This window comes from Mirounga angustirostris, unplaced genomic scaffold, assembly GCF_029215605.1.
Source record: "Mirounga angustirostris isolate CCGP_5_RB_7025 unplaced genomic scaffold, mMirAng1.0.hap1 SCAF_2, whole genome shotgun sequence".
NCBI lineage: Eukaryota > Metazoa > Chordata > Mammalia > Carnivora > Phocidae > Mirounga > Mirounga angustirostris.
This window is the reverse complement of record NW_026991710.1, coordinates 142,738,149-142,751,862: the sequence shown is the minus strand read 5'-3', so window position 1 is coordinate 142,751,862 and position 13,714 is coordinate 142,738,149. Positions and strand designations below refer to the sequence as shown.

Sequence of the window (13,714 nt, the reverse complement as noted above, 5' to 3'; positions counted from 1 at the left end):
ATTGATTAGGTCCCTGGCAGTCGATATTGCCTCTTATTCCTTTTTTTTTGAGGTGATTTTTTCCATCTTGTCATGTTGTCCAGAGGAGAATAGATGAATGAGAGAACAAAATGATAACAGGATAAAAACGACCCCAGAAAAATATACACTAAACAAATCAGAAGAGACCTGAAACCCCAGGAAAAGAAAGAAAGAAGAATGAAAAAAGAAAGAAAAAGAAAAAGACAAAGATTAAAAAGATTAAAAAAAAGAATATGATCAAATATGATCAAATATGATCAGGCTGATGAATAGATCAGTGCCATATACTAGATTTTGGGCATATTTTGGTTTGTTAGAAGAAACTGCAAAATTTTAAAGACAGAATACTTATATATGTACAAAAATAAGGGTAAATACGATGAAGGGATGGAATATGACTGTAAATATGAAAATTATAAAAGATTTTATAAAAGGAATTGATAAGTTGAGAAGATGGTTAAAAAAAAAGGAGAGAATGTGATCAGGCAGGAGACTAGAACAAAGCCATACACTAGAGATTTAGGGTATATTTTTGTCTGTTAGAAGAAACTGTATCCCAAAATTTTAATGAGAGAACTATATATATATACCAAAAACAAGATTAACTACAATGAAGGGATAGAATATGACTCTAAAAATGAAAAATGAAAAAGATTTTTTAAAAAAGGGATTGATAAAATGTTGGTTGAAAAAGGAAAAAAGAAAAATTTAAAAAAAAATAGAAAAAGAAAAAAAATTAAAAAAATTAACTTTGAAAGACAAAAGAATCAGGGGGAAAAAGCCATGAATTCTTTGTGTTGTATTCCCCTAGCACTGGAATTCTGCTGTTCTCATTGATCGGTAAACTTGGTCTTGGCTGGCTGTTCTTGCTGATCTTCTGGGGGAGGGGCCTGTTGCTGTGGTGCCCAAATGTCTTTGCCAGAGGGGGAAATGCCCCACCTTTGCTGGGTCAGGGCTAAGTAATCAGCTCGGGTTTGCTCTCGGAAGCTTTTGTTCTCTGAAAGCTTTCCGTACAGCTTTGAAGCACAAGAGTGAAAATGGCGACCTCCCAATCTCTGCCCCAGAGGAGCCAAGAACCTGGGGCCCCACTCCTCAGTGAGCCCCCAGAGAAAAGCAATCACCCCCGTCTCCCTGGTCTCTGGCTGCACTCCGTGCTCACCCGGCCTGTGACCGAGCATTTCTATCTCTGGCACATGACCCTGTACACAGTCTCCAAACCCAGCAGATCCCTGCAGTGCACTCCCGTGCCACTCCTCCTGGGGGAGGGAGGGGATTCTCCCCAGATCTGCTGCTTGTTGGGTCCCTGCTGGAGGAGCAGTGGCCCAACTGTGCCGTGGATCACAGTTTATGGCAACCCCGAGCTGAGACCCCGCTCCTCGGCTCCATCTCTGTAGCCAGCTTCCCACTCTGATACCTGGGAGCTCTGCCACACTCAGGCACCCCCAGTCTTTCTGTGACCCCGAGGGTCTTGAGACCACACTGTCCCAGGGAGGGTTCCACTCCCCACTTAGTCACCGGAGCAACGTCCCTCAGCAGAGCCTACTTCTAAAAGTTCTGATTTTGTGCTCGGAGGCGCTATCACTTGCCAGAAGTGGCAATGGAGGCCCCTTCCCCCACTGTCTATCCTCCCAAATATCACCTCGGATTCACTTCTCCACACATCCTACCTTCCAGAAAGTGGTCGCTTTTCTGTTCAGAGAGTTGTTGCTATTCTTTTCTTTGATCTCCTGTTGAGTTCATAGGTGTTCAGAATGGTTTGATCCCTATCTAGCTGAATTCCTGGGACCAGACAAAATTTAGGTCTCCTACTCCTCCACCAACTTGCTTCTCCTCCAAATTCATACAATATTGCCCAACCCTCCTGCAGGCAGCCTATCAATTTCACATTTTTCCACAAAACAGGGAAATATTCTTTACTTTTCAATATCTGCATTGTCAAAAGTTTGAGGTTTGAGGTATTTCAGTAACTGATTCACCTGAACAAAATTATAAGTAAAAAGATCATAAAATATTTGTGTTTGTGAAGAAAAACTAATAAAATCAGCTGGCATTTGAGATTGAAAATCAAATTTGCAAGACAGTGAATTTTTATGGAGGAATCAGGAATTATATCTAAATCAAGCACTAAATATTTAAAAATAAAACTAAAATCTCAGAAAACTTGAATTATGTATTTCTACAATATTGTAATCAAGTGTAGGTAATTCTATGGCACTATGATTATGGAAGAGGATAAAGACTGTCACAAATTAATGTTGGTTATTAACAGGGTAAATACAGGATACAATATGTATAATTTTAACATAAATAGAGTTAAAATTGTTCAAAACTCTCCAAGGACAAATCAGAGATTATTCTTCCAATTTATCACCCTAAACAATATGGAGAGTAAAGATTGAGGAAGATACTATCAATTAAGTTAAAACAACAGATACAAACCTGGTTTGTCCTGCAAAATTAGGAAACTTGAACAAATGGAATTATGTTAAAGCAGAACTCAGCTAATTTTCCAAATATTTAGGAACCCAGTCCTGAGAGACACAACAAATCAGTTATTGATCTAGATAATCTACAAATGTTAGAATTAGAGCAGTGTGCAGCTCAATATAAGCTCAAGGAGGAATGGGACACTAGGGGAACTGTTCCTGTATTCCAAACTATATGTACCCTGTTTCCTTACCTTTTTAATAATTCAATGTATACATAATAAAGAAGTACATCATAAAAATTTCAAACAAGCTGTGTTCCATCTTCTCATTACTTGTACTTCATTAGCTAACTCATCCTGAAGAAGCACTTCTCAGAGCTATCTGCAGAGATTATAAAGTAGCGGTTAGTCCAGTCCACAAGAAACTGGTGACTCACCCTTTCCTGGTGTGGGCCTTTGAAATGACCCCACCAAGCCTCCAATATCTCTAGCTTTAATAGGGGAGACAGAAAGTTAAAGAAAAATTGCTGTGTGAATGTTGCTTTGCCTTTAAATGAGGGGGGTTTTGTGATACTATTGCTCAATATTTTGAGAAAAAAAATAGATGTGCATTTATCAGTGGTCAGTTTATTTTATAGGTAAACAGAACAGAAAGATATATGTGAAAAATGCCAGCATATGTGAAAAATAAAGCAGAATTTCCTGAAAATTATGGCAATCCTTTAGAATATATATCTGACCCTTCAGGGGTATGACAGAAATTCTCTAAAAACAAAAAGAAAATTGGTTCTGCTTTTGTTACAGCTGAATAAGTTCCTATGTACCCTACCCTCCTGCAGGTACAACTGTAACCTCTGAGAAAAATAAAAAACAGTAACCTGAAGTCACTGAAGAGTGAACAAAAGCAGAGAAGTTCTGGAGGAGGAACAGGAAAAGAGGACAACAGAAGTGGAAAACCCCAGTTCCATGGCTTTTAGCCTGGGGACATGTAGAGAAGCCAAAGTGTTGATAAACTCTCCCTCCCGTACATCCCAGAATCTTTTTGTCTGAAGAAAGAGAAAACAGAGCTCAGAACAAGAGTAGCCATTAAGAAGTGAGGGGAGAATCCCAGAAAGGAAAGAAATAAAAAAGGAAATCCCTAAAATCTGTGAATAATGTAGGCTCAAATTTATCTAATTACTGACCCACACACCTGCAAAGGAAACTCTAAGCATCCCAACTAAGGATGAAAGGATGTAGATTTTAGCTGTTCCTCAGAAGAGAGGGTTTTTAATTTGAGTTTAACTGCCTCATGAAATAAAATAATAAAATAATAAAATATAATAAAATAGTACTCTTCAGAGGACTATAACAGAATACAGAATTCCCACAACAGAACATTCACACTGCTCAGAAGACAACCCCAAAATAACTAACCTATAAATATTACCCCTTCTCAAGAAGAAAATAAACACAGATCCAGTACAATGTTTGGAAAAATCTGATGAGGATTTAGAAGCAGAACAATAATCCCAGAATAAGAACCCTTGGAAAATATAAATAAGTAGATTCAGTGCCAAAGGAAGAGAATGAGGAGGGATATGGGTAAGAAAATGAACTAGAAAAGTGAGGGGAAAAAATTCCAAAAAAGAAAAAAGAAAAAGAAAAGAAAGTTTGAAAAAAGGGACTTACAATGCAAATTCTTCTTGAACATAGTAAAACTAGACTTTCAGAAGGAATTGCCTTCCATGAACCACAGAAAAACAAAGGATCATTATAGATGCCGATGCATGAAAAAAGGTTAGTAACCCTAATACTAAAGTATGTCAACTTGAACTAGTTAAATATTTGCTGAGAGGTACCTAATTCATAATTGGAAAGTGTGTTGACATCCTGATCATGTAAAATTGTAACATAAGTCAAAGCCATATCAAACCACAAAGAAATGAAGTAACTAAAAAGCAAAATGATTGCAGGATTATCTAGTAAAATGTTTGGGAAAAGGTAATGTTTATAACCAAACTTCCAATTAAAATTAATGAATTTAAAAGACAAACACCATACGATTTCACTCATGTAGAATTTAAGAAACAAAACAGATAAACATATGGGAGGGGGAACAGAGGGAAAAAAAGAGAGAGAGACAGAGGCAAGCAAACCATAAGAAACTGTTAATGATAAGGGGGAAGAGAAAGATGGCAGAGACGTAGGAGACCTAAATTTCATCAGGTTCCAGGAATTCAGCTAGTTAGGGATCAAACCATTCTAAATACCTACAAATTCAACAGGAGATTGAAGAAAAGAATAGCAACAACTCTCTGAAGAGAAAAGCGACCACTTTCTGGAAGGTAGGATGTGCAGAGAAGTGAATCTGAGGTGATATTCGGGAGGATAGATGGCAGAGGAGCGGGCCTCCGCCCACTGCTTCTGGCAAGTGATAGAGCAGCGGACCACAAAATTGGCTCCGCTGAGGGATGTTGCTCCAGTGGCTAAGTGGGGGATGGAACCCTCACGGGACAATGTGGTCTCAAGACCCTCACAGAAAGACTGGGGGTGCCTGAGAGCAGCAGAGCTCCCAGGTATCACAACATGGAAGCCAGCTGCAGAGACGGAGCCGAGGAGCGGGCTCTCAGCTCAAGGTTGCCGTAAACCATGATCCGCAGCACAGTCGGGCCACTGCTCTTCCAGCAGGGACCCAACAAGCGGCAGATCCAGGGAGACTCCCCTTCCTCCCCTGGGAGGAGTGGCATGGGAGCACACTGCAGGGATCTGCTGGGTTTGGAGACTCCACATGCGGTCGGGTGCTGGAGATAGAAATGCTCGGTCACAGGCTGGGTGAGCACGGAGTGTGGCCAGAGATGGGGGAGACGGGAGTGATTGACTGCTTTTCACTGGGGGCTCACTGAGGAGTGGGGCCCGGAGTTCTCCGCTCCTCCAGGGTGGGGGGTATTGGGAGGCTGCCATTTCACTCTCATCCTCCAAAGCTGTACGGAAAGCTTGCAGGGAACAAAAGCTTCCGGGAGCAAACCGGAGCCAATTACTTAGCCCGGACAGGCAAGGGTGGGGCAATTCCGCCTCCGGCAAAGACATTTGGGCACCACGGCAACAGGCCCCTCCCCCAGGAGATCAGCAAGAACAGCCAGCCAGGACCAAGTTTACTGATCAATGAGACTGGCAGAACTCCAGCTCTAGGGGAATACTGCACATAGTATCCATGGCTTTTTCCCCCTGATTCTTTAGTCTTTCAAAGTTAATTTTTTTTAACTTTTTTTTTTCTTTTGAATTTCTCTTTTTCCCCTTTTCAACCAACATCTTATCAATCCCTTTTAAAAAAAATCTTTTTGAGGGCGCCTGGGTGGCTCAGTTGGTTAAGCAACTGCCTTCGGCTCAGGTCATGATCCTGGAGTCCCGGGATCGAGTCCCGCATCGGGCTCCCTGCTCGGCGGGGAGTCTGCTTCTCCCTCTGACCCTCCCCCCTCTCATGTGCTTTCTCTCTCTCATTCTCTCTCTCTCAAATAAATAAATAAAATCTTTAAAAAAAAATCTTCTTGATTTTTCATTTTTAGAGTCATATTCTATCCCTTCATAGTAGTTAACCTTTTTTGGGGAGATATATATATATATATATATATATATATATATATATATATATATATATATATATATATATATATATATATGTTGTTCTCCCTTGAAATTTTGGGACACAGTTTCTTCTAACACATCAAAATATACCCTAGATCTCTACTGTATGGCTTTGTTCTAGTCTCCTGCCTGATCACATTCTCTCCCCCCCCCTTTTTTTTTAATCCTCTTCTTTCTTTTTTCAACCAACTTCTTATCTTATCAATTCCTTTTATAAAATCTTTTATAATTTTCATCTTTACAGTCATATTCCATCCCTTCATCATATTAACCCTTACTTTTGTACATTATAAGTTTTTCTTTCTTTAAAATTCTGGGAGGCACTTTCCTCTAACAGACGTCTAAAATCTAGTGTGTGGCACTGATCTTTGCACCAGCCTGATCATATTTGATCATATTCTGTTTTTTTTTGTTTTGTTTTGTTTTTGTTTGTTTGTTTTTCTCTTTTTCTCTTTTTTTCTTTTTTCTTTCTTTCCCTTTCTTTTCCCCCGGTTTCAGTCTTTTCTGATTTGTTTACTGTATATTTTCTGGGGACGTTGTTACCTTGTTAGCATTTTGTTCTCTCATTCATCTATTCTCCTCTGGACAAAATGACAAGATGGAAAAAATCACCTCAAAAGAAAGAACAAGAGGCACTAATGACTGCCAGGGACCTAATCAATATGGACATTAGTACGATGTTGGAACTAGAGTTCAGAATGATGATTTTAAAGAGACTAGCTGGGCTTGAGGAAATCATTGGTTGTGATCCCTCCTCTTTTATTCATGATTTTATTTATTTGGGTCCTTTCTTTTTTCATTTGGATAAGTCTGGCTAGGGGTTTATCAAACTTTTCAATTCCTTCAAAAAACCATCTTCTAGTTTTGTTGATCTGTTCTACTGTGTGTGTGTGTGTGTGTGCTTAATTTCTATGTCATTTATTTCTGCTCTCATCTTTTTTTTTAAGATTTTATTTATTTATTTGCAAGGGTGGGGGGAGAGAAGGAGAGAGGCAGAGGGAGAAGCAGGCTTCCTGCTGAGCAAGGAGCCTGATGTGGGACTCAATCCCAGGACCCTGAGATCATGACCTGAGCCGAAGGCAGACGCTGAGCCACCCAGGCATCCCTCTGCTCTCATCTTTATTATTTCCTTTCTTCTGCTGGATTTAGGCTTTATTTGCTGTTTTTTTTCCAGCTCCTTTAGGTGTAAGGTTAGGTTGCATATTTGAGCCTTTTCTTGTTTTTTGAGGAAGGCCTATATACTTTCCTCCTAGGAGTGCCTTTATTGTACCCCAAAGGTTTTGAACTGTCATATTTTAATTTTCATTTGTTTCCATGTATTTTTAAAATTCTTCTTTAATTTCCTAGTTCACCCATTCATTCTTTAGTAGGATGTTCTTTAACCTCCGTGTATTTTTGGTCCTTCCAAATTTTTTCTTGTGGTTGACTTCAAATTTCATAGCATTGTGGTCTGAAAATAGGCATGGTATGATCTCAATCTTTTTGTACTTGTTGAGGGCTGATTTGTGACCAAGTACATGATCTATTCTGGAAAATGTTCCATGTGCACTCGAAAAGAATGTGTATTCTGCTGCTTTAGGATGAAATGCTCTGAATATATATGTTAAGTCCATCTGGTCCAGTGTGTCATTCAAAGCCCTTGTTTCCTTGTTGATCTTCTGTTTAGATGATCTGACCATTGCTGTGATTGGGTATTAGAGTCCCCTTCTATTATTTTATTATTATACATGAGTTTCTTTAAGTTTGTTTTTAATTGATTTATATATTTGGCTGTTCCTAAGTTAGGAGTATAAATATTTACAATTGTTAGATCTTCTTGTTGGATAGACCCCTTTATTATGATATAGTGTCCTTCTTCATCTTTTATTATAGACTTTAGTTTAAAATCTAGTTTGTCTGATAAAAGGATGGCTACTCCAGCTTTGTTTTGATGCCCAGTAGAATGATAAATGGTCCTCCATTCCCTCAGTTTCAATCTGGAGGTGTCTTTGGGTCTAGAATGAGTTTCTTGTAAGCAGCATATCAATGGACCTAGTTTTTTTTTTTTTTTTTAATCCATTCTGATACCCTAAATCTTTTGATGGGAGCATTTAGTCCATTTACATTCAGAGTAATTTTTAAAAGATACGAATTTAGTGCCATTGTATTACCTGTAAGGTACCATCGTTCCTGTAGATTGTCTCCATTCCTTTCTGGTCTTTGTTACTTTTGGTCTCTATTTACTCTCAAAGGGTCCCCTTAATATCTCTTGCAGGGTTGGTTTAGTGTTCATGAATTCCTTGAATTTTTGTTTTTCTTGGAAACTCTTTATCTCTCCTTCTACTCTGAATGATAACCTTGCTGGATAATGTATTCTTGGCTGCATATTTTTCCCATTTAGCATGTTGAACATATCATGGCAGTCCTTTCTGGTCTGCCAGTTCTCTGGACAGATCTGCTGCCAGCCTTATTTGTCTATCCTTATAAGTTAAGGAACTCTTGTCCCTAGTTGCTTTCAAGATTTTCTTTTATCTTTTTAATTTGCAAGTTTCACTTATAAAGGATAGCCATTAAAATACCAAACATCTAATTAGAGCAAGCTATCTAACATATTTACCTTTTAGTATAACTTTCAAGAAATATATTTTTAGGTTTTTATTGTAATGTCTTAATGTAAAACACACAAATGTGTAAAGAAATTCCTCTTTGTTTCATTCTAATGTTTAAATTTACCTGGGAAATAAAATTATTTATGATAATAGTTACAAATACCCACCCTCATTCATGATTCTTTCCTGGTATTTGTCCTTACCTACTGTTGAAAGAAATGACCATAAATAAATTATTCTCTTCTGACTGTTTTGGGTGTATTTCTGAGATGGGGATGTTCGTACAGAATAGACTTGGGTCTGGAAAGAGTGAGATTGCACACATCTGTGACCCAGGTTTTAGTGGCGCAGAGGCCAGTTGGTATCTTACAGGATGGCTGATACAGGCCTGTTCTAATGACCAAGGAGCCTCTTCTCCCTTCTTCTCTACATCATTCCACCCAAACAATGAATTATTAATTGAGGAATACCCCAACATATCTCAAGGCTAATTTTGGCACCAATAGAAAGTCAATTACAGTGTGTGTTAGAAAAAGATTCTGACAGATAAAATTTTTCTCTACTTATCCAGCTATAAAGTACTTGAATTTGTACGCAATTGTTAGGATAATTAAATTTTTTTCATCAAATTTAATGTTAAAAATGCAATTCCACTGGATATAGAAAATAAATAAAAATTTGGTGGGTATGAAAAGTGAGAGAGGTACAGAGTTTTTAAATTTCTTGTTAAATATATATTAATACAAATTCATGAAAATTAATTAAATGGTAAGCTGATAAACAGACAACATAGTTAATGCCTGATGAATATCCTCTAATAGGGGCAGTTATGTTTTGGGCTTGAATTACCTGGCATTCTTTTGACCTGGGTTGCATAGACATAACCTTAAAGTTAAAAAATAAAGGAACACATTGTAATCAATATATTTACTAATTTTTCTGAACATAACTTTATATTCAGTTTTTAAAATTAGTTTCAACTGCTTGAGTTCAAAGAATAATTTTGTGGCTGGCTGAAATAAAAAAAAATGAAGAAAAACCTTAAGAAGCATTATGAAATTTCTCTGGCCTGTACTTATACTGACTGCAGTTGTGGATAATCAGGTAAGAGAAAAAAAATGGGGATACATTTAGTTTGCTAACACTGTTGTAACAAAGTACCACAGACTGAAGGCTTCAACAATAGAAATTTATTTTCTCATAGTTCTGGAGGGTAGAATTCTGAGATGGAGGGGTCAGCAGGGTTGGTGCTTTCTGAGAGTCGTGAAAGAAGAATCTATTCCAAGTCTCTTTTCTGGCTTGTAGATAGCTGTCTTTTTTCTCTATCTTCACATCATGTCCCCGTTTTGTGTTTGTGTCTCTTCATTGGTATCAGATTTCAAGTTTGAATGTTGGGTACTGTGGAACTATTCTGCTTAAATACCAGGTATCAGATATTTTATAGGTTAAATAGGCTTTGGGTTCTAGACTAAAACACAATCACTCTTTTTAGAAGTGTGTTTAACTCTGCACTGATTTCTAAACATTTAAAAAAAATTTTATTTAAATTCAGTTTAATTAACATATACTGTATTATTAGTTTCTGAGGTAGAATTTAGTGATTCATCAGTTGCATACAACACCCAGTGCTCATTACTTCAAGTGTCCTCTTTAATGCCCATCACTCAATTAGCCCATCCCTAACATATGACACAATTGTGAAGTTGAAGAATAAATGCTTTAATTTGATACTGTGTACTCTTTGGGTATTTCAGACTTTAAGGAAGATCTTACACAGACTGAGAGGAACAAGACAATGCTATAAACTACATTGTCTGTTACAGTGGGGCATTGGATATCATCACAGATCAATGGAGTAGAAACAAAAATTGTAGAGATGCTTTTCAGACTGAGGCACATCAAGGTTGGTAAAGTTTGTTGATCATTTTCCTAAAAACACTGCCTTCATTCCTTTAGACTAAGTAGGGGAAAGAAATGTACCCTGACAGCTTATAAGAAAGTCACCCTATCTACCTTCTCCATAATCCACTTAGAGGGATGCTCTGCTAAGGTTTTAGCATATTTTATTCCATTCTTTTAAATACATTTGTACATGGTTAATATATAATGTGTACACAATTTGGTATTCTGTCTAGTTGCCTAATAGTAAATAATTAAGAATATTAATTGGCATTACATAATAAACATTTTATGACTGCATCAGGATATACACATATATAATTTACTTAAATATTCTGCTAATTGTTGAAACTTTTTGCCTATAAACATGTATCAGCATTTCTGATTTTTGACTTGGAAATCAATTGATTCTGAAAAGTGAAGTAACAGTTCAGAGGGCAAAAGTGATTTTAAGTCTCTGAGAATATATTGTCAAATTTCTTTCCAGAATGACTCTGTTTGCTTCACCTTGACAAATTTTGAGTATTATGGTTAGAAAGTGGAGTTGTATATATAGTACAGGGAGTATCCTATATACCACACACCCAATTTCCCATATTATAAATATCTTACATTAGTATGGGTATATTCATTACAATTAATGAATTAATACAGGTAAATTATGTTTTAACTTAAAGTCCATTCTTTATTCCGATTTCCTGTTATTCCCCCTAATGTCTTTTGTCTAAAAGTTCCAAGATCCCATCCAGGAGACCACTTTACATTTAGTTGTTGGATCCCCTGAGTGCCTCTTAGCTGTGACACTTTCTCAGATTTGCCTTGTTCTTGAAGATCTTGGTGGTTTTATGGATTACTGGCTAGGTGTTTTGTAGAACATGCCTCCATTGGAATTTCTCTGGTGTTTTTCTCATCATTAGACTAGGGTTATGTATTTCTTGAAGGAAGACCACAGAGGTAATTTCCCACTCTTACAATATCAAATCAAGGATAAGACTACTGACATGACTTACCACTATTGATGTTAATTTGGGGCACCTGGCAAAGATAGTATTAGTTATATTTTTCCACTATAAAGTTACCTTTTCTTCCTGCTTTCCATACTGTTTTCTTTGAAAGGAAGTCACTCTGTGTGGCCAACAGTTAAGGAATAGGTAGTCCCACTTCTTTATAGTTGGAGTATCTACATAAATTATTTGAAATTCTTTTACACAGGTGATATGCTATTTCTCCTCCATTTACTTATGTATCCAACATTTATTTATATCAGTATGGACACATGGGCATTTATTTTATGCTTTGGATTATAGTTCAGTGCTACTTTATTTTTTTTATTGCTCAAATTGTTCCAGTTTTGACCATTGAGAGCTCTTTCACCTACTTGCATTCCTTCGGCATGCTTCCATATTGTGTGTTGTTGTTGTCATTGTTGTTGAACACTTTCTTACTTTCCAGCAAAATAAGATGTTGCAAGCTCACCTTGTATATTTCTTGTCCCAGTCTTAGAATCAGTCATTTCTCCAAAGAGACCTAATTTTTTGGGGGGGGTGGTGCAAGTCTGAGAAACTATTACAATTGAGAAGAGCCTAGTTACACATGTCTACTAAATATAAAGTGATGCCCTGGATGGATCCAGGAAAAGGACACTAGGTAAAAACTAAGAAAATCTGAAAAAGTATGAACTTTTGTTAATAATCCAATATTTTTTCATTAATTGTAACAAATGTGAGTACAAATTTAAAATGTTAGTAATAGGGGAAACTGGATGCAGAGAATTTAGGAACTCTGTGCTATCTTTGTAAATCTAAAAAGGTTCTAAAAATAGAGTTTATTTGAAAATATGTTTCATACATGAATTAAAAGATGTATTCTACAGGTATGGCTGTAGTGTCCTGTAAGGGTTCTTAATTTAAATCTGTATTAGTTATAATTTTTTTTGTCTTCTATCAATTACTGAGAGTGGAATTATTGAGAGTAGAAAGTGTTAAAATCTCTCACTCTTACTGTAAAATTTTTTATTTCTTTTTGTAGTTCTGCAAGTTTTAGTTCATATGTTTTAACATAAACTATATTGTATAAAGATATAGCCTTAAGGACAAAACACACAGAAAGCTCCCTGAGGAAAATAGAGAGATTACTGTAACTGACTTCCTGAAAGGAAAAATTAAATCCAGATAAGTAAAAATTTACCTATAAAAACTGGAAGAAAATAATCATCCAATTAGATGTTTATACAAAGCAAAGCTATCCTTCAAGAATGAGGGCAAGTGGAAAATTTTGGACTAATAAAAACTGAGAAAGTTTATCATCTCACCTGATCACCAAAATGAAACTAAACAATTCAGGCAAAATAAAGATGATTTCAGGAAAATAAAAGATGGTCAAACATACACAAAAGATTCTAGAAAATGGTAAGTGGGAGTAAATTAAAACTATTATTATCTAAATAAAAAATTATTTTATTTTTATTTTTTAAAAGATTTTATTTATTTATTTGACAGAGAGCAGAGAGAGAGAGCACAAGCAGGTGGAGTGGGAGAGGAGAAGCAGGCTTCCCACAGAGCAGGGAGCCCAATGCGGGACTCATCTCAGGACCCTGGGATCATGACCTGAGCCGAAGGCAGGTGCCCTAAATAAAAAAATTTTAAATAACATCTTAAAATAAATAAAGAGATAAAATTTGTTTCAAAAATGGGAGTTGTTTGAGGTAATATTTCAAAAGGAGGATAAAATTATTGATAAATTTTGGACTTTTTTTTTAAAAGATTTATTTATTTATTTCGGAGAGAGAGAGCGGCGGGAAGGAATAGAGGAAGAGGGAGAGAAAAACTCAAGCAGACTCCATGCTGAGCACAGAGCCTGACTCGGGGATCAGTGCCATGACCCATGAGATCACTGCCAGGACCCATGAGATCAGGACCTGAGCTTAACTGACTGAGTCATGCAGGCACCCCAGTTTTGGACTTTTATAGGATAAATACAGATTATGTAAATTTGTCAGTACTCACCGAGAGAACAGAATTTGAGTGTATAATATCCCAACTGCAGAGGAAAAATAAATAGCATGAGAAACATCTAAATAAATCAAAAAGTAATCAAGAAAGCAGACAAAAAGATTTAAAACACAAATAGAAAGCACATATAAAATGGTAGCTAC

The 13,714-nt window shown here is 36.8% G+C and overlaps 1 protein-coding gene across 17 annotated transcripts in view; it reads left to right on the top strand.

The window, feature by feature from the left end:
• The window catches only part of DDX60 (DExD/H-box helicase 60), a 202,919-nt gene that overhangs the window by 179,777 nt on the left and 9,428 nt on the right, over positions 1–13,714 (top strand). For 11 of the 17 annotated variants that reach the window (XR_010409627.1, XR_010409613.1, XR_010409620.1 and 8 more), the window contains one exon: positions 9,623–9,721. The gene's annotated coding sequence lies outside the window, so the exon portion shown is untranslated. Of the gene's footprint in view, positions 1–3,288; positions 4,229–9,622; positions 9,766–10,415; positions 10,565–13,058; positions 13,178–13,714 lie in introns of those variants that run through there. The other 6 variants (XR_010409626.1, XR_010409624.1, XR_010409623.1 and 3 more) reach the window with 2 other exon arrangements.